The sequence below is a fragment of the Canis lupus genome, chromosome 16 (assembly GCF_011100685.1).
Source record: "Canis lupus familiaris isolate Mischka breed German Shepherd chromosome 16, alternate assembly UU_Cfam_GSD_1.0, whole genome shotgun sequence".
NCBI lineage: Eukaryota > Metazoa > Chordata > Mammalia > Carnivora > Canidae > Canis > Canis lupus.
In genome coordinates this window covers 13370918-13391510 of record NC_049237.1, presented here as the reverse complement: position 1 = coordinate 13391510, position 20593 = coordinate 13370918, and the positions used below count along the sequence as shown (strand labels likewise).

The window sequence follows — 20593 nt, the reverse complement described above, 5'->3', positions numbered from 1 at the left end:
CTTAGCATGGTTTCCTTTAGAAAGGGGGAAGCTATGTCTTCACGGCGCCAACAAATATAATTAAAAAATGCAGTGAGGTGTGTTCATCTGCCACTTTGGATATGCTATCGCGCGCTCTCTCTTTCTTTTTCTTTTCTTCTTTCTTTTCTGAATTGAATTAGTTTTTCTTTAAAACAATGTTAAAGATCCATCCAGGGAGAAAGTGGCAAGACAAGAAGACAATCTCAAAAGACAGGCAAATCGATCTAGAAGCATAAAAATTGGGAGAGGGATGAGAGAAAACACTGCAACTAGAGGAACCACAGGGATTGGAGAGAGTGGAGAAGAGAGGAAGAGAGACATGAAGATCTATGTTGTCAGCTGGAGGGAAGGACTGGAGATAAGAGGAAAATTCTCCCAGGTGACTGAGCCAGTAGCAGAAATGATGTTCAGAGGTACCTGGACATTAATAATCGAGTCCAGGTAAATTTTATAGTTCTTTCCCTACCCCCACTTTTTTTTTTTTTAAGATTTTATTTGTTTGTGAGAGACACAGAGAAGCAGAGACAGAGGCAGAAGGAGAATCAGCCTCCCTGCAGGGAGCCCGATGTGGGACTTGATCCCGGGATCCTGGGATCACAACCTGAGCTGAAGGCAGATGCTCAACCGCTAAGCCATCCAGGCATCCCTTATCTTGACCTGTCTCAAGGTTGCTAGGTATGGCCCTCACATGTGTCAGAATGGCTAAAATTAACAGCATAGGAAGTAACAGATTTTGACGAGGATGCAGAGAAAGGGGAACCCTCTCAAACTGTTGGTGGAAATGCAAACTGGTGCAGCCACTTTGGAAAACAGTATGGAGGTTCCTCAGAAAGTGAAAAATAGAACTACCCTATGACTCAGCAATTGCAATACTAGGTATTTATCCAAAGGATACAAACATAGTAACATGAAAGGGCACCTGCACCACAATATTATTATAGCAGCAATGTCCAGAACAGTCAAAATATGGAAAGAGCCCAGATGTCCATCGACAGATGAACGGATAAAGAGGAGATAGTATAGATATGCAATGGAATATTACTCAGTCACCAAAAGAATGATATCTTGCCACTTACAGTGATGTGGATGGAGCTAAGAGAATTATGCTAAGAGAAATAAGAGAAAGACAAGTACCATATGATTTCACTGTAGGTGGGATTTAAGAAACACAGTTGAACATATGAGAAGAGGGATAAGAAATGAGATGGGGCATAAGAGATTCTAACTACAGTGAACAAGCAGGGATGATGAAGGGAGGTGGGTATTATGAGGGACTTGTGAGGAGGACTGGGTGTTGTCAGTAAGTGGTGAATCACTAATATCGACTCCAGAAACCAATATTACCCTATATTAACTAACTAGAATTTTTAAAAAAGATTTTATTTATTCATGAGAGAGACAGAGAGAGGCTTAGACACAGACAGTGGGAGAAGCAGGCTCCACGCAGGGAACCCGACACGGGACTCGATTCTGGGTTTCCAGGATCACACCCTGGGCCAAAGGCGGCGCCAAACTGCCGAGCCACCCTGACTGCCCACTAACTAGAATTTAAATAAAAACTTGAAACAACAAACAAAGAAAGATTGCTAGGTGTGGGGGCTATTCCTTGGAGCTGCCTGCATTCTGCAGCTGACTGTCAGCTAGACATTTATGGCTCTGATATCAGGAAAATCCTTGTTTCAGACATGCCTCACCCTCTGTTGGCTCCAACAGTAACATCTAATAAGTCATATCCTGTGAGCTGTTAAAAAAATGAAATTCAGTTGAGTAAATTTTAAAGATCTTATTGGCTTTATTCAGTGATTCATGAGTGGGGCAGTATCCCAACTAGCAAATAGGAAGGAGCTCTGAGGAACTGTATGAAATGAAAGAATGTTATAGGCAGAATGGAGCAGGACAAGGAAGCTATACTAACAAAAGTGGGTTGATTGTGTCAAGGTCATCCTTAGGGGATGGCAGGGATCTGTCCTGCCCATTACCTCATTAGTGCTGATTGACTGGTTTAAGATTCCATTTTTGGGATAGGCTGAAAGTGCAGTTAAGTAGTGAGTCTCAGTTTGCTGAGGGACTAATGTAAGTCACTCTATTTTGGGTCTCATTTTATTACTAACAATTCCCTCCTTAACTGATCAAAATTTAAACCATGTGTGCTGCTCCCAGCTGAAGTTCTCACAGTTTTTGCATGGTATTCGTAGGTCACAACTTCAGGTTAAGATTTTTTAAATGAGTCATTCTTTTCATTTTCTGACATTCTAGTTTTAGATCATTTGTTTGCTGGTTAGTGGTGGTGAACATGCATAGAAAGCTTTTGAGAGAATACAATATGCCAGGGAGACTGCTATGATTACTATAAGGCTAATTCCCAATGTCTGGGGTGCACTCTAGAGCCCCGGTCCCCAAGACTCAAGTGAATTAAGATTGATTAAATCAAAGAAAGACCCCCCCCCCCCAAAGGAGTCACTTTCTTAAGCCAGGTGGCTTGCATAGTGATCTTATGTAGCTAAGTTTTAACTTCACCAGAAGTGTTAATTTGGATGCAGCAAGTGGTGTTAGCTATAGCACAGATGCCTTCTTGCTCCACTAAAAGATAGTGAAGAACTGTCCTGTCATCATGAAGTGTTTGGCCAGAGAGTCTAAGAATTTTGTTGGGCAGTAATTGCTTTAACAGCACCTGCAATGTCTTCAAGAGTTGAAAGGTTCCTGATTAGAGCTCATTCCTACTCCTAACCAAGGAAGCAAATCCTGAATTATGACTATCTCCTGGTAGGTCTTTTCTAACTTGGTGACATAAATTTGGGGGAATGTACCAACAAAGTGTCTCAGTTTGATTGTGGACGGTTAGGCGCACAATTAGATAACGTAAAAGGCATTGTCAAGTTATGTGCCAGCCTTGTAGGTATTCATAGGCCAAAGAAGAATGATAACCCACAGACGAGGATAAATCCTGTTGGAGCACAAACCATTCCCACTAAGGTGGCACTATAATAGATGTGTGCACAGCAGATTTGCCCATTCAAGCCAGGAGTTATATTTTCAGCACATTCAGGAAATGAATCTCCTAGCTTGAGATAAAGGGTTCTAAATTCTTTGCAAAAATGGGTACTGCTAGAAAGATATTTTCATGATTGTGGACAGTCCAGTTTAGATAATGATATGAACATTGGAGTGCAAATTTACTATCATTTGTGTAGGCATTTGTGTCTAACTGGTCAAGTACAATAGATTTAGTTGGGGAAAGGTAAAATCAAAGTATTTGTGTGCTTTGATCATAAAGGTCAAGTCTATAAGTGACTTATAAGAGGAGTTGATTGAAGTTTAAGGTGACATTGAGGATAGAAGAAAAATTGGTCACAGGTAGGACCAGAGGATCTCTAGCATCATAGATCTCAGGGTTTTTTTTAATTGAAACATAATTAACTTGCAGTGTTAAATTAGTTTCAGGTATACAATATAATGATTCAACAGTCCAATACATTTCTCAGTCCTCATTAAGATAAATGTACTCCTTTTTTTAATAAATTTATTTTTTTTTGGTGTTCAATTTGCCAACATATAGAATAACACCCAGTGCTCATCCCATCAAGTGCCCCCCTCAGTGCCCATCACCCAGTCACCCCACCCCCCACCCACCTCCCCTTCCACCACCCCTAGTTCGTTTCCCAGAGTTAGGAGTCTTCATGTTCTGTCTCCCTTTCTGGTATTTCCCAAGATAAGTGTACTCTTGATTCCTTTCATCTACTTAACTCATTCCCTCATCCATCTCCCCTCTGACAGCCACCAGTTTGTTCTCTGTATTCGAGTCTGGTTTGTGTGTGTGTGTGTGTGTTTGCTTATCTCTTTCTTCTTTGTTCATTTGTTGTTTCTTAAATTCCACAAATGAGTGAATCATATGGTACTTGTCTCTCTCTGACTGACTGACTTATACTTGCCATTATACCCTCTAGGTCTATCCATGTTGCTGCAAATGGCAAGATTTCATTCTTTTTTATGGCTGAGTAATATTCAGTTGTATTTGTGTGTGTGTGTATAAACACACACTCCACATCTTTATCCATTCATCTGTGGATAGACACTCGGGCTGCTTCCATAACCCGGTTGTTGTAAATAATTCTGCAAAGACGTAGGGGTAGATCTAGACAGATTGGAGTTTCTGATGACAAATCAGGCAGTCTGAAAGATTATCCTCTTTAGCGGGCCTGGAAGATATGCACAATGGCATTATCATTTCAAGCCAATGTCAGAGTAAAGGAAAAAAGAAAGGACTTCGTGGTTTTTATAAAGATTTTATTTATTTATTGAGAGGAGAGTGTGTGAGAGGAGGGAGGAAAGGAGGTGGGATGGGGGGGAAAGACAATCTCAAGCAGATTCCATGCCACAACCCTGAGATCAAGACCTGAGATAAAATTAAGTCAGATGCTTAATCAACTGAGCCACCCAGGTGCCCCAAAGGTTGGATAGTTAAAGTGGAATGCTTTTTTTTTTTTTTTTAAGTGGAATGCTTTGATTTGTCATCTTTAGAGAAAGCAATCTCCCTCTATGTCAGATAATTCTCTTCCTTATCAATTTGAGTTGGAGGTCTCTAGCATTTCACAGGACTAGATGTCAGGTGGAGCTGACTTCTTCAGCTGTGAGATATGTAGTTTCTTTAGTTTCACAATGTTTGTGGTCAAGAGCGCCTGGTAAAGTCCTTTCCAGGAGTCTCACTTTTGCAAAAACATTATTAAAAAACCCCAATACCTGTCTGTAAATGACAAAGGACTAAAAGATTCCATTATTAAAGATCTGATGAGAATTCATTTGATAAGGATATAGTTATTTCTGTACATATACAACATTTTAAGATAATAACTAGAATTATGACTGATACCATGATACCAGGACATAACAGATTTCCAGGAATTCCATATAATTTCTGGAACACATTACATATAACTGTATAAATACAACATCAAGAAGGTTTAACCCTTCTGTGCTTAACAATGTAACATAACATATTCAGTAAGCCTAATTAGTTGAATTTCTTTTTATAAGGAGAGACAATAAGTTCTTTTCCTTTTTCTTAGTTTTTTCCTTTTTAAAAATTTAAATTCAATTAGCCAACATACAGTACATACTTAGTTTCAGATGTAGTATTCAATAATTTATCAGTTGTGTATAATACTCAGTGTGTGATGAGGAGTACTGGGTGTTATATGAATTCTTTTTCTTTAAAGTTTTTATTTAAACTCAAATAATATTCGACAAAGGAGGAAAGACTATCCACTGGAAAAAAGTCTCTTCAATAAATGGTGCTGGGAAAATTGGACATCCACATGCAGAAGAATGAAACTAGACCACTCTCTTTCACCATACACAAAGATAAACTCAAAATGGATGAAAAATCTAAATGTGAGACAAGATTCCATCAAAATCCTAGAGGAGAACACAGGTAACACCCTTTTTGAACTTGGCCACAGTAACTTCTTGCAAGATACATCTATGAAGGCAAGAGAAACAAAAGCAAAAATGAACTATTGGGACTTCATCAAGATAAGAAGCTTTTGCACAGCAAAAGATACCGTCAACAAAACTCAAAGACAACCTACAGAGTGGGAGAAGATATTTGCAAATGTCGTATCAGATAAAGGGCTAGTTTCCAAGATCTATAAAGAACTTCTTAAACTCAACACCAAAGAAACCAACAATCCAATCATGAAATGGGCAAAAGACATGAACAGAAATCTCACAGAGGAAGACATAGACATGGTCAATAAGCACATGAGAAAATGCTCTGCATCACTTGCCATCAGGGAAATACAAATGAAAACCACAATGAGATACCACCTCACACCAGTGAGAATGGGGAAAATTAACAAGGCAGGAAACCACAAATGTTGGAGAGGATGTGGAGAAAGGGGAACACTCTTACACTGTTGGTGGGAATGTGAACTGGTGCAGCCACTCTGGAAAACTGTGTGGAGGTTCCTCAAAGAGTTAAAAATATACCTGCCCTACGACCCAGCAATTGCATTGCTGGGGATTTACCCCAAAGATACAGATGCAGTGAAATGCTGGGACACCTGCACTCCGATGTTTATAGCAGCAATGTCCACAATAGCCACACTGTGGAAGGAGCCTTGGTGTCCTTCGAAAGATGAATGGATAAAAAAGATGTGGTCTCTGTATACAATGGAATATTAGCCATTAGAAACGACAAATACCCACCATTTGCTTCAACGTGGATGGAACTGGAGGGTATTATGCTGAGTGAAATAAGTCAATCGAAGAAGGACAAACATTGTATGGTCTTATTCATTTGGGGAATATAAAAAATAGTGAAAGGGGGATCCCTGGGTGGCTCAGTGGTTTAATGCCTACCTTCGGCCCAGGGCGTGATCCTGGAGACCTGGGATCGAGTCCCACATCAGGCTCCCTGCGTGGAGCCTGCTTCTCCTTCTGCCTGTGTCTCTGCCTCTCTCTCTCTCTGTGTCTCTCATGAATAAATAAATAAAATCTTTTTAAAAAATAGTGAAAGGGAATAAAGGGGAAAGGAGAAAGAATGAGTGGGAAATATCAGGGAGGGAGACAGAACATGAGAGACTCCTAACTCTGGGAAACGATCTAGGGGTAGTGGAAGGGGAGGAGGGCAGGGGGTGTGGGTGACTGGATGACGGGCACTGAGGGGGACACTTGATGGGATGAGGACTGGGTGCTATTCTATATGTTGGCAAATTGAACACCAATAAAAAATAAATTTATAATAAAAAAAAACTCTACTTAATATATATGGTAAAATTGGTTTCAGGTATAGAATTTAGTGATTCTACTTACATATATATAATACTTACATATATACACTTACATATAATACCCAGTGCTCATCACAACAAGTGCCCTCCTTAATACCCATAACTCATTTAGCACAACTGACAACTGCAACAACCCTCCCCTGCAACAACCCTTAGTTTATTTTCTATAGTTAAGAGTCTTCCGGTTTACTTTTCCTTTCCCTATGTTCATCTGCTTTTTTCTTAAATTCCACATATGAGTGAACTCATGTGGTATTTGTCTTTCTCTGACTTATTTTGCTTAGGATACCTAATACAATCTAGTTCCATCCACATTGTTGCAAATGGCAACATTCCATTCTTTTTGAAGGCTGAGTAGTATTTCATACTATATATACACTATGTTCAGGCATTGGGCATTTTAGCTCTTTTGTAGTTTGGCTAATATATATTTTTTAATAATAAATTTATTTTTTATTGGTGTTCAATTTGCCAACATACAGAATAACACCCAGTACTCATCCCGTCAAGTGCTCCCTTCAGTGCCTGTCACCCATTCACCCCCTCCGCCCGCCCTCCTCCCCTTCCACCACCGCTAGTTCGTTTCCCAGAGTTAGGAGTCTTTATGTTCTGTCTCCCTTTATGATATTTCCCACACATTTCTTCTCCCTTCCCTTCTATTCCCTTTCACTATTATATTCCCCAAATGAATGAGAACATAAAATGTTTGTCCTTCTCCGATTGACTTACTTCACTCAGCATAATACCCACCGAGGCTCCTTCCACAGTGTGGCTATTGTGGACATTGCTGCTATAAACATCGGGGTGCAGGTGTCCCGGCGTTTCATTGCATCTGTATCTTTGGGGTAAATCCCCAACAGTGCAATTGCTGGGTAGTAGGACAGGTCTATTTTTAACTCTTTGAGGAACCTCCACACAGTTTTCCAGAGTGGCTGCACCAGTTCACATTCCCACCAACAGTGTAAGAGGGTTCCCTTTTCTCCGCATCCTCTGCAACATTTGTGGTTTCCTGCCTTGTTAATTTCCCCCATTCTCACTGGTGTGAGGTGGTATCTCATTGTGGTTTTGATTTGTATTTCCCTGATGACAAGTGATGCAGAGCATTTTCTCATGTGCATGTTGGCCATGTCTATGTCTTCCTCTGTGAGATTTCTGTTCATGTCTTTTGCCCATTTCATGACTGGATTGTTGGTTTCTTTGGTGTTGAGTTTAAGATTCTTTATTCTGTTCCATTGATCTATGTGTCTGTTTTTGTGCCAGTACCACACTATCTTGATGACCACAGCTTTGTAGTACAACCTGAAATCTAGCATTGTGATGCCCCCAGCTACGGTTTTCTTTTTTAAAATTCCCCTGGCTATTCGGGGTCTTTTCTGATTCCACACAAATCTTAAAATAATTTGTTCTAACTCTCTGAAGAAAGTCCATGGTATTTTGATAGGAATTGCATTAAACGTGTAAATTGCCCTGGGTAACATTGACATTTTCACAATATTAATTCTGCCAATCCATGAGCATGGAATATTTTTACATCTCTTTGTGTCCTTAGTTTGGCTAATATTGATAATGTTTCTATAAACATGGGAGCACATGTAGCTGTAGTTCTGTATCCTATGGGTAAATAGCTAGTACTGCAATTGCCAAATCACTGATAGGGTAGATTTAGTTTTTTTCTGGATATCTTCTTTGGAAAAGTGTTTATTCATGTCTTCTGCCTATTTCTTAACTGGCTTAGTTGTTTTGTGGATATTAAGTTTGATAAGTTCTTTTTAGTTTTTCTCTCCCCCAATTTACTTCCAAGCACCTTGCACTTGACAGCTATCTTACTCCAACCATGAAGTCCTTCTCCCAGTACTCAAATCAATTTCTCAGGTGTTTCAATGATGTCAATACAGCTGTGTTTGAGAGATGAGAAAAGCCTAGAGTCCCCCTACCTCTCTGCCATCTTAACTCCTCTAATGTCAAGTTATTTATTTGAGATTTTTCTTGCTTCTTGATAAAGTCCTGTATTGATATAAAATTCCCTCTTAGAACCACTTTGGCTGCATCCCAGAAGTTTCAGACCATTGTGTTTTCATTTTTGTTTGTTTCCATGTACTTTTTTAAAAGGATTTATTTATTCATGAGCAACACAGAGAAAGAGAGAGAGGCGCAGAGACATAGGCAGAAGGAGAAGTAGGCTCCCTTCAAGGAGCATGATGTGGGACTCCATTCCGGATCCCAGGATCACGCCCTGAGCCAAAGGCAGACACTCAGCCACCATGGTGTCCCATGTCTCCATGTACTTTTAAACTTCTTTATTTCCAGGTTGACTGATTCATTGTTTAGTAGCATATTTTTTAACCTCCAAGCATTTCTGGTCTTTCCAGATATTTTCTTGTGGTTGACTTTTAGTTTCACAGGGTTTTGGCGATAAAAGATGCATGTTATATGACTTCAATCTTGAATTTTTTTGAGGCTGGTTTTGTGTGCTAAGATGTGATCTATTCTGGGGAATGTTTCATGTGCACTTGAAAAAAAATACGTATCCTGCTGTTTTAGGTTGGAATGCTCTGAATACATCTGTTAAATCCATCTGTTACAGTGTGTTATTCAAAGCCATTGTTTCCATGTTAATTTTCTGTTTAGGTGATGCACCCAGTAATATAAGTAGGATGTTAAAATGCTCTACTATTTTTGCCTCATTATCAATCAGTTTCTTTATGTTTGTTATGACCTGTTTTATGTATTTGGTGGCTCCTATGTTGGGTGCATTAATATTTATAATTGTTATGACTTTTTGTTGGACTGTCCCCCCATTTTTTTATTACATAGTGTCCTTATCTCTTCTTAGAGTCTTTGTTTTAAAATCTATGTTGTCCAATATAAGTAGTACTATGCTGGCTTTCTTTTGACATGGATTTGCATGATAGATGTTTCTCCATCCCTTCAGTTTCAATCTATAGGTATCTTTAGGCCTAAAATGAGTCTCTATAGGCAGCATATAGATGGGGTGTTTTTGTAATTCCATTCTGTCACCCTATGTCCTTTGGTTGGAGCATTTAGTCCATTTACATTCAAAGTAATTATTGGTAGAGATGAATTTATTGCCATTTTATTACTTGTTTTGTGGTTGTTTCTGAAGATTTTTTCAGATCCTTTCTTGTCTTCCTGCTAAGATGATTTTCTTTAGTGATATTTTTGGATTTCTTTCTCCTTATTCTTTGCATGTTTATTAGTGGGTTTTAATATATGGTTACCATTAAGTTTGTATGTAACCTCTTTTGCAAATAGCCATCTATATTAAGTTGATTATTGTTTAAGTTTGAACCCAATTTGATACCTGGGTGGCTTAGTTGGTTATGCATCTGCCTTTAGCTCAGGTCATGATCCCAGGATCCTGGGATCCAGTCCTGCATTGGGCTTCCTGCTCAGCAGGGAGTGTGCTTTTCCCTCTGCCCCTCCCCACTGCTTGTGATCTCTCTCTCATGCTTCTCTCTCTCAAATAAATAAAATCTTTAAACAAAATTGAATTCAGTCTTTTCTTCTCTCTTCCTCAAATTTCAGGTATATATTGTTATATTTTATATCTTTTTTTGTTTTGTTTTGTTTTGGTGAGTCCTTTAACTCATTTTTTACAGAAATTTCGTTTTTACTACTTTTGTGTTTCCTATCTTTATACTGTCACTCTTGGCCTCTCATTTCCACTTAAAAAAAAAAAAAAAAAAAAAAAAAAGTCCTTTAATATTTTCTGAAAGGCTGGTTAGTGGACACACACTCTAATTAATTTTTAAAAAGTTTTAAAAAAGATTTTATTTATTTATTCATGAGAGAGAGGCAGAAACACAGGCAGAGGGAGAAGCAGTCTCCACGCAGGAAGCCCGACGTGGGACTCAATCCCAGGTCTCCAGGATCATGCCCTGAACCAAAGGCAGACGCTCACCTGCTGAGCCTCCCACACATCCCCTAATTTAATTATTAAACTTTTTTTTTTTTTTGTCTGGGAAGCTCCATCTCTTTCTATTCTGAATTATAGCCTTACTGGATAGAGTATTCTTGGCTGCAGATTTTTCCTATTCAGAACTCAATATATCAGGCCACTCTCTTTGAGCTTAAAAAATTTCTGTTGCAACGTCTCCTGTTAACCCCATGGGGCTCCCTTGTTACTGACTTATTTTGTCTTGCTGCTTTTGAGATTTTTTCTTTAATTATTATATGTCTTGGTATGCGTCTGCTTTTGTTGATTTTGGTAGGATTTCTCTGTGTTTCCTGGATTTGGATATCTGTTTCTTTCTCCAGATTAGGGAACTTTTCATTTAGTATTTCTTCATATACATTTTCTGCCCTCGTTTCTCTCTTCTTTTGGGACTCCTACAATAGGAACATTATTATGTTTGATGAAATCACTCAGTTCCCCAAATCTGTTCTTATTTTGTGCATTTCCCCCCTCTTTTTTGTTCATCTTGATTTCTTTCCATTACTCTGTCTTCTAGGGCACTCATTTATTCCTCTGTTTTTCTATCCTCCTGTTCATTCCATCAGGCATATTTCTGATCCCATTTATTGAGCCTTTTATGTCTGCCATGTTATTCCTGATCTCTGTGTGTCAAGGGTCTCGCTCGTCTTTTACACTTTTCTCAAGTTCAGTGAGTATCCTTATGATCATTGCTTTAAATCCTGTATCACACATGTAATTATTTATATATGTTTTGCTTAGAACTCTGTGGCCTTGTCCTGTTGTTTCATTAGGAATAAATTTCCCTGTCTCTTCATTGTGTTTGCCTCTCTGTGTCTCTTTCTGTGTGTTAGTAAAGCCAGGTGCCTTCTGCTATTGAGTGTAGTGACTTTATGAAAAGGTGGTCATGGAGTGTTCTGTAGTGCAGTGTCCACTGTTCAACAGAATCTTGCACTTCAGGAGAGTATTCTATGTATGTTGCTTACACCCTGCTGTTGTGTCTGAGGCACTTTTCCTTTCAGTACAGTCATCTGCACTGCTTGTGTGCCTATTCTGGGCTATGCTTGTTCTCTGTGGTGTCAGTAGGATCCAGACAGGCCAGCTCTGAGGGGCCGTTCCCTCCAGAGAACTTGGGTCAACATTGTTAGCCAAATTTGTTGGGCCACTAGTCCTATGCTGGATCCCCAGAAGCACTGAAGTGACTGGGGCCTGCATGCTGGGGTAGCTGGAGATGTGAGGCTGCAAGCAGGGATCCCTAGGTACAGCTGTATGTGGCACAGTGGCAGCAGTGGGCATGGCATGCAGTGGTGTCTGGACGTGAGGTTGGGCTGAGTACAAGTTGGCAGCTGTGTACCCAGTGACTGGCAGGGTGTGGTGTGTATGCAGCTTTAACCAAATGTGATCTGAGCTCTGGGTGGAAGCTACAAGTATTTGTGCAGCTCCACTTCCTGTAGGTGGCTTTGTGTGGTGAGTTTGAGTTAGGAAAATGATGCCTGCCAACTTCTCATTTTCAAGGATATCCCTCAACATGTTCCAAAATCAATATGAAGAGATCTGTCTCCCATTTGCCCCTAACATTGTGTAAACTGCCAATTTTAGCTTTTAGTTGCCTCCCCATGCAGGTTGCCATCTCTCTAGTGGCAGTGACACAGCTATCACGTGCATTCCCATCTTGCCCAGGATTGAGTCAGCAGATTTTTAAAGCTCCAGGCTCTAAGTCCCACTGGTTTTACAAACTCATGGATTTCAGCCTCTCTGGTTTTTGAAGCCAAATATTATAAGGATTAATCTTCCCATTGTGAGCTCCCTGGGGTGAGGGTCCATTTCTCTACCCTCTCAGTATGTGGAGCTACATCCCTTTGTGGGCAGTCATCCTCTGTCTGACTTTCCTTATCTTTCAGTTGCAGCTTCTTCTCTATATTTACTTGTGGAGTTTGTTCTGTCATTCTTCATATTGTTCTCCAGTTTATTGACATGGAGATAGATGATATCTGGTTGTAAACGTGGGATGGTGTGAACTCAAGGTCCTCCTAATTCAGCCATCTTGCCCCATAGTCTCAGAAGTATTGACTTTATATCATAGTATTTACATATTGTTAATGTTACATCATAGTATTTACTTTATGAAACATCAAGACAAGTAAACATCACCCAAGGACTTTACATTCTTCTCTGGAGAATGGCCTCTGTGTTTTCAGTTGTATGTAGAATAGCTGTATCATGTCAGGTAGAACTGTGTCCTTGTTCTTGATTTATTTGGAGATTTAGAATGATTTAAAGAGATGTGTATAGGGACACCTGGGTGGCTCAGTGGTTGGGCGTCTGCCTTCAGCTCAGGGCCTGATCCTGGTCCTGGGATTGAGTCCCACATTAGGCTCCCTGCATGGAGCCTGCTTCTTCTTCCTATAACTCTGCCTCTCTGTGTGTGTCTCTCATGAATAAATAAAGTCTTTTAAAAAAGGATTAGTAAACTGAATAAAGCAGATTACTCTCTGTAATGTAGGTAGGTCTTACCCAACTAATTGAAGACCTTAATAGAAGAAAGACCAACCCCCTCCCCAGGAGTATGAGGAAATTCTGACAGCAGATCACCTTTGGACTTGAACTGCAATCCCTTCCCTGGGTCTCTGGCTAGTGGCCTGCTCTGCAGATTTGGAATTGTGAAGCCCCTGTAATCCCATAAGCCAAATATTTGAAATAAATATATGTCATCTGTTTGTTATGCTCCTCTGGAGAACCCTAACACACCATTCGTATAGATAGTTTCTATTGCTTGCTTTTTCTATTGTATATGGGTTACATTTTCTCCTTTCTTTGCATATCTCCCAATTTTTTGTTGGAAACTATGCATTTTAGATAATATATGATAGCAACTGTGGGTAGTCCTCACTTCACTCTGGGGCTTATTATTTGCCTGCTTACTTGTGTAATAGTTGGCTGGCTTACCTTTATTGTATCTATTATTCCACCCATCTCCCCCGACTATTCTTCCCCACCTCTGCAGTGGGAAGCCTCAAATAATTGTGCTCAGAGGACATTATGTATATGCACCTTGTGTATGCCCATAGTCTTGAGATGACAGTGGTTTTGGCAGGTCTTTATTTACTATCTCTTCTCCTGACTATACTCAGCTATGGCAAGCTGCTTACTCTATTTTTTCAGCATGCCTTGGACTTAAATTAACCCATAAACTCATCCGACTAAATTCAGACTCTTTTTGAGATGGTACAGAGAAAAGAGGTGGAGAGAAGGGGAAGATGCCAACACTTTCACTTGTATAGTAAGGAGCTAAGAGATATGGTTTACAGTTAGTGGAAGGATTTAAGTGTATTAATTATTGTTGCAGTTACATATAATTAAAAACACAGCTAAAATATTGATAGAACTATATTGAGAAGCAGGTGGTAGTGGCAGAGGGACCTAATCTATCATAATAGGAACCTTATGTATCATAATAGGGACATAAACAATGCCTAAAATTAATCAAGAAATAGTGATTTAACTTTACCAAAAGGGATGCCTGGGTGGCTCAGCTGTTGAACGTCTGCCTTTGGCTCAGGGTGTGATCTTGAAGTCCCTGGTTGGAGTCCCTGCATCAGGCTCTCTGCATGGAGCCTGCTTCTCTTCCCTCTTCCTACGTCTGTGTCTCTGTCTCTCTCATGAATAAATAAAATCTTTAAAAAGAAAACTTTACCAAAAGATGTAGAAGTGACTTTAGAATTAAAATCATAACGTGTGGAGGGGCAAGATGGCAGAAGAGTAGGGTCCCCAAATCACCTGTCCCCACCAAATTACCTAGATAACCTTCTTTTTATTTTATTTTTATTTATTTATAATAGTCACACACACACACACACACACACACACACACACACACAGCACAGAGGCAGAGGGAGAAGCAGGCTCCATGCACCGGGAGCCCGACGTGGGATTCGATCCTGAGTCTCCAGGATCGCGCCCAGGGCCAAAGGCAGGCGCCAAACCGCTGCGCCACTCAGGGATCCCCCTAGATAACATTCAAATCATCCTGAAAATCTACGAATTCGTAGATAACATTCAAATCATCCTGAAAATCTACGAATTCGGCCTGAGGTTTAAAGAGAGAACAGCTGAAACGCTACAGTGAGAAGAGTTCGTGCTTCTATCAAGGTAGGAAGACAGGAAAAAAGAAATAAAGAAACAAAAGGCCTCCAAGGGGGAGGGGCCCCGCGAGGAGCCAGGCTAAGGCCGGGGCGAGAATCCCCAGGACAGGAGAGCCCCGTCCCGGAGAAATAGGAGCTCCACCAATCTCCCCTGGCGGAAAGGCACCCGCAGGGAGTTAGAGCAGCACCCCAGGAGGGCGGGGATGCCCTCAGGCTCCCTGGGACACTAACAGATACCTGCACCCCAGGGAGAGCGCGCTGAGCTCCCTAAAGGGCTGCAGCGCGCACGGCGGGACCCGGAGCAGCTCGGGGGGGCTCGGGCGGCAGCTCTGCGTGGAGGGGGCTGCACGGCTCCGGGAGCAGCTCAGAGGGGGCTCGGACGGCTGCTCCGCGGAGGGGGCTGCGCGGCCAGGAGCGGGAATCCAACAGCGCAGGCCCCGGAGCACAGGGCGCTGGGACACAGCCCAGGATCCGGCCTCCCCCCGGGGACAGGCAGAGGCCAGGAGGGCCCAGGACAGCAAGGACGCTCCTGCCCCGAGCTGCGCAGATCAGTGGGCCCCCGGAGCCTGCAGGCCCTGCAGACAGAGAGCTCTGTAGTTCCTGCGGGAGCTGAATCCAGGTTTCCAGAGCTGCCGCAGCCACTGGGGTTGTTCCTCCTGGGGCCTCACGGGGTAAACAACCCCCACTGAGCCCTGCACTAGGCAGGGGGCAGAGCAGCTCCCCCAAGTGCTAACACCTGAAAATCAGCACAACAGGCCCCTCCCCCAGAAGACCAGCTAGACGGACAAGTTCCAGGGGAAGTCAAGGGACTTAAAGTATACAGAATCAGAAGATACTCCCCCGTGTTGTTGTTGTTGTTGTTGTTGTTGTTGTTGTTGTTTTTGATTTCTGATTGCTTCCCCCACCCCCCTTTTTTTCCCTTTCTTCTTTTTCTTTCTCTTTTTCTTCTCTTTTTTCCTTCTTTCTTTCCTTCTTTCTCTCCTCTCTTTTGCTCCTTTTCCCAATACAACTTGTTTTTGGCCACTCTGCACTGAGCAAAATGACTTAGAAGGAAAACCTCACCTCAAAAGAAAGAATCAGAAACAGTCCTCTCTCTCACAGAGTTACAAAATCTGGATTACAATTCAATGTCAGAAAGCCAATTCAGAAGCACTATTATACAGCTACTGGTGGCTCTAGAAAAAAGCATAAAGGACTCAAGAGACTTCATGACTGCAGAATTTAGATCCAATCAGGCAGAAATTAAAAATCAATTGAATGAGATGCAATCCAAACTAGAAGTCCTAACAAGGGTTAACGAGGTGGAAGAATGAGTGAGTGACATAGAAGACAAGTTGATGGCAAAGAGGGAAACTGAGGAAAAAACAGACAGACAATTAAAAGACCATGAAGACAGATTAAGGGAAATAAATGACAGCCTGAGGAAGAAAAACCTACGTTTAATTGGGGTTCCCGAGGGTGCCAAAAGGGCCAGAGGGCCAGAATATGTATTTGAACAAATCATAGCTGAGAACGTTCCTAATCTGGGAAGGGAAACAGGCATTCAGATCCAGGAAATAGAGAGATCCCCCCTTAAAATCAATAAAAACCGTTCAACACCTCGACATTTAATAGTGAAGCTTGCAAATTCCAAAGATAAAGGGAAGATCCTTAAAGCAACAAGAGACAAGAAATCCCTGACTTTTATGGGGAGGAGTATTAGGGTAACAGCAGACCTCTCCACAGAGACCTGGCAGGCCAGAAAGGGCTGGCAGGATATATTCAGGGTCCTAAATGAGATGAACATGCAACCAAGAATACTTATCCAGCAAGGCTCCCATTCAAAATGGAAGGAGACATAAAGAGCTTCCAAGACAGGCAGGAACTAAAAGAATATGTGACCTCCAAACCAGCTCTGCAAGAAATTTTAAGGGGGACTCTTAAAATTCCCCTTTAAGAAGAAGTTCAATGGAGCAATCCACAAAAACAAGGACTGAATAGATATCATGATGACACTAAACTCATATCTGTCAATAGTAACTCTGAACGTGAACGGGCTTAATGACCCCATCAAAAGGCGCAGGGTTTCAGACTGGATAAAAAACAGGACCCATCTACTTGCTGTCTACAAGAGACTCATTTTAGACAGAAGGACTCCTACAGCCTGAAAATAAAAGGTTGGAGAACCATTTACCATTCAAATGGTCCTCAAAAGAAAGCAGGGGTAGCCATCCTTATATCAGATAAACTAAAATTTACCCCGAATACTGTAGTGAGAGATGAAGAGGGATACTATCTCATACTTAAAGGATCTATCCCACAAGAGGACTTAACAATCCTCAATATATATGCCCCGAATGTGGGAGCTGCCAAATATTTAAATCAATTAATAATCAAAGTGAAGAAATACTTAGATAATAATACACTTATACTTGGTGACTTCAATCTAGCTCTTTCTACCCTCGATAGGTCTTCTAAGCACAACATCTCCAAAGAAACGAGAGCTTTAAATGATACACTGGACCAGATGGATTTCAGAGATATCTACAGAACTTTACATCCAAACTCAACTGAATACACATTCTTCTCAAGTGCACATGGAACTTTCTCCAGAATAGACCACATACCTGGGTCACAAATCGGGTCTGAACCGATACCAAAAGATTGGGATCGTCCCCTGCATATTCTCAGACCATAATGCCTTGAAATTAGAACTAAATCACAACAATAAGTTTGGAAGGATCTCAAACACGTGGAGGTTAAGGACCAGCCTGCAAAAAGATGAAAGGGTCAACCAGGAAATTAAGGAAGAATTAAAAAGATTCATGGAAACTAATGAGAATGAAGATACAACCGTTCAAAATCTTTGGGATGCAGCAAAAGCAGTCCTAAGGGGAAATACATTGTAATACAAGCATCCATTCAAAAACCGGAAAGAACTAAAATACAAAAGCTAATCTTACACCTAAAGGAGCTAGAGAAAAAACAGCAGATAGATCCTACACCCAGCAGGAGAAGAGAGTTAATTAAGATTCGAGCAGAACTCAACGAAATCGAGACCAGAAGAACTGTGGAACAGATCAACAAAACCAGGAGTTGGTTCTTTGAAAGAATTAATAAGATAGATAAGCCATTAGCCAGCCTTATTAAAAATAAGAGAGAGAAGACTCAAATTAATAAAATCATGAATGAGAAAGGAGATATCACTACCAACACCAAGGAAATACAAACGATTTTAAAAAACATATTATGAACAGCTATACGCCAATAAATTAGGCAATCTAGAAGAAATGGACGCATTCCTGGAAAGCCATAAACTACCAAAACTGGAACAGGAAGAAATAGAAAACCCGAACAGGCCAATAACCAGGGAGGAAATTGAAGCAGTCATCAAAAACCTCCCAAGACACAAAAGTCCAGGGCCAGATGGCTTCCCAGGGGAATTCTATCAAACGTTTAAAGAAGAAATCATACCTATTCTACTAAAGCTGTTTGGAAAGATAGAAAGAGAGGAGTACTTCCAAATTCGTTCCATGAGGCCAGCATCACCTTAATTCCAAAACCAGACAAAGACCCCACCAAAAAGGAGAATTACAGACCAATATCCCTGATGAACATGGATGCAAAAATTCTCAACAAGATACTAGCCAATAAGATACAACAACAGTACATTAAGAAAATTATTCACCATGACCAAGTAGGATTTATGCCCGGGATACAAGGCTGGTTCAACACTCGTAAAACAATCAATGTGATTCATCATATCAACAAGAGAAAAACCAAGAACCATATGATCCTCTCATTAGATGCAGAGAAAGCATTTGACAAAATACAGCATCCATTCCTGATCAAAACTCTTCAGAGTGTAGGGATAGAGGGAACATTCCTCGACATCTTAAAAGCCATCTACGAAAAGCCCACAGCAAATATCATTCTCAATGGGGAAGCCTTTCCCCTAAGATCAGGAACAAGACAGGGATGTCCACTCAGCACTGCTATTCAACATAGTACTGGAAGTCCTAGTCTCAGCAATCAGACAACGAAAATACATTAAAGGCATTCAAATTGGCAAAGAAGTCAAACTCTCCCTCTTCGCCGATGACATGATACTCTACATAGAAAACCCAAAAGCCTCCATCCCCAGATTGCTAGAACTCATACAGCAATTTGGTAGCGTGGTAGGATACAAAATCAATGCCCAGAAATCAATGGCATTTCTATACACTAACAATGAGACTGAAGAAAGAGAAATTAAGGAGTCAATCCCATTTACAATTGCACCCAAAAGCATAAGATACCTAGGAATAAATCTAACCAAAGAGGTAAAGGATCTATACCCTAAAAACTATAGAACACTTCTGAAAGAAATTGAGGAAGACACAAAGAGATGGAGAAAATATTCCATGCTCATGGATTGGCAGAATTAATATTGTGAAAATGTCAGTGTTACCCAGGGCAATTTACACGTTTAATGCAATCACTATCAAAATACCATGGACTTTCTTCAGAGAGTTAGAACAAATTATTTTAAGATTTGTGTGGAATCAGAAAAGACCCCTGAATAGCCAGGGGAATTTTAAAAAAGAAAACCATATGCTGGGGGCATCACAATGCCAGCTTTCAGGTTGTACTACAAAGCTGTGGTCATCAAGACAGTGTGGTACTGGCACAAAAACAGACACATAGATCAATGGAACAGAATAGAGAACCCAGAAGTGGACCCTGAACTTTATGGTCAACTAATATTCGATAAAGGAGGAAAAACTATCCATTGGAAGAAAGTCTCTTCAATAAATGGTGCTGGGAAAATTGGACATCCACATGCAAAAGAATGAAACTAGACCACTCTCTTTCACCATACACAAAGATAAACTCAAAATGGATGAAAGATCTAAATGTGAGACAAGATTCCATCAAAATCCTAGAGGAGAACACAGGCAACACCCTTTTTGAACTTGGCCACAGTAACTTCTTGCAAGATACATCCATGAAGGCAAAAGAAACAAAAGCAAAAATGAACCATTGGGATTTCATCAAGATAAGAAGCTTTTGCAAAGCAAAGGATACAGTCAACAAAGCTAAAAGACAACCTACAGAATGGGAGAAGACATTTGCAAATGACATATCAGATAAAGAGCTATTTTCCAAGATCTATAAAGAATTTCTTAAACTCAACACCAAAGAAACCAACAATCCAATCATGAAATGGGCAAAAGACATGAACAGAAATCTCACAGAGGAAGACATAGACATTGCCAACATACACATGAGAAAATGCTCTGCATCACTTGCCATCAGGGAAATACAAATCAAAACCACAATGAGATACCACCTCACACCAGTGAGAATGGGGAACATTAACAAGGCAGGAAACCTACAAATGTTGCAGAGGATGCGGAGAAAAGGGAACCCTCTTACACTGTTGGTGGGAATGTGAACTGGTGCAGCCACTCTGGAAAACTGTGTGGAGGTTCCTCAAAGAGTTAAAAATAGACCTGCCCTACGACCCAGCAATTGCACTGTTGGGGATTTACCCCAAAGATACAGATGCAATGAAACGCTGGGACACTTGTACCCTGATGTTTCTAGCAGCAATGTCCACAATAGCCAAACTGTGGAAGGAGCCTCGGTGTCCATCGAAAGATGAATGGATAAAGAAAATGTGGTTTATGTATACAATGGAATGTTACTCAGCCATTAGAAACGACAAATACCCACCATTTGCTTCA

The 20593-nt window shown here is 40.8% G+C and overlaps 1 pseudogene; it reads left to right on the top strand.

Moving 5' to 3' along the window:
* The window catches only part of LOC119869571, a 47694-nt pseudogene that overhangs the window by 4754 nt on the left and 22347 nt on the right, over window positions 1-20593 (top strand).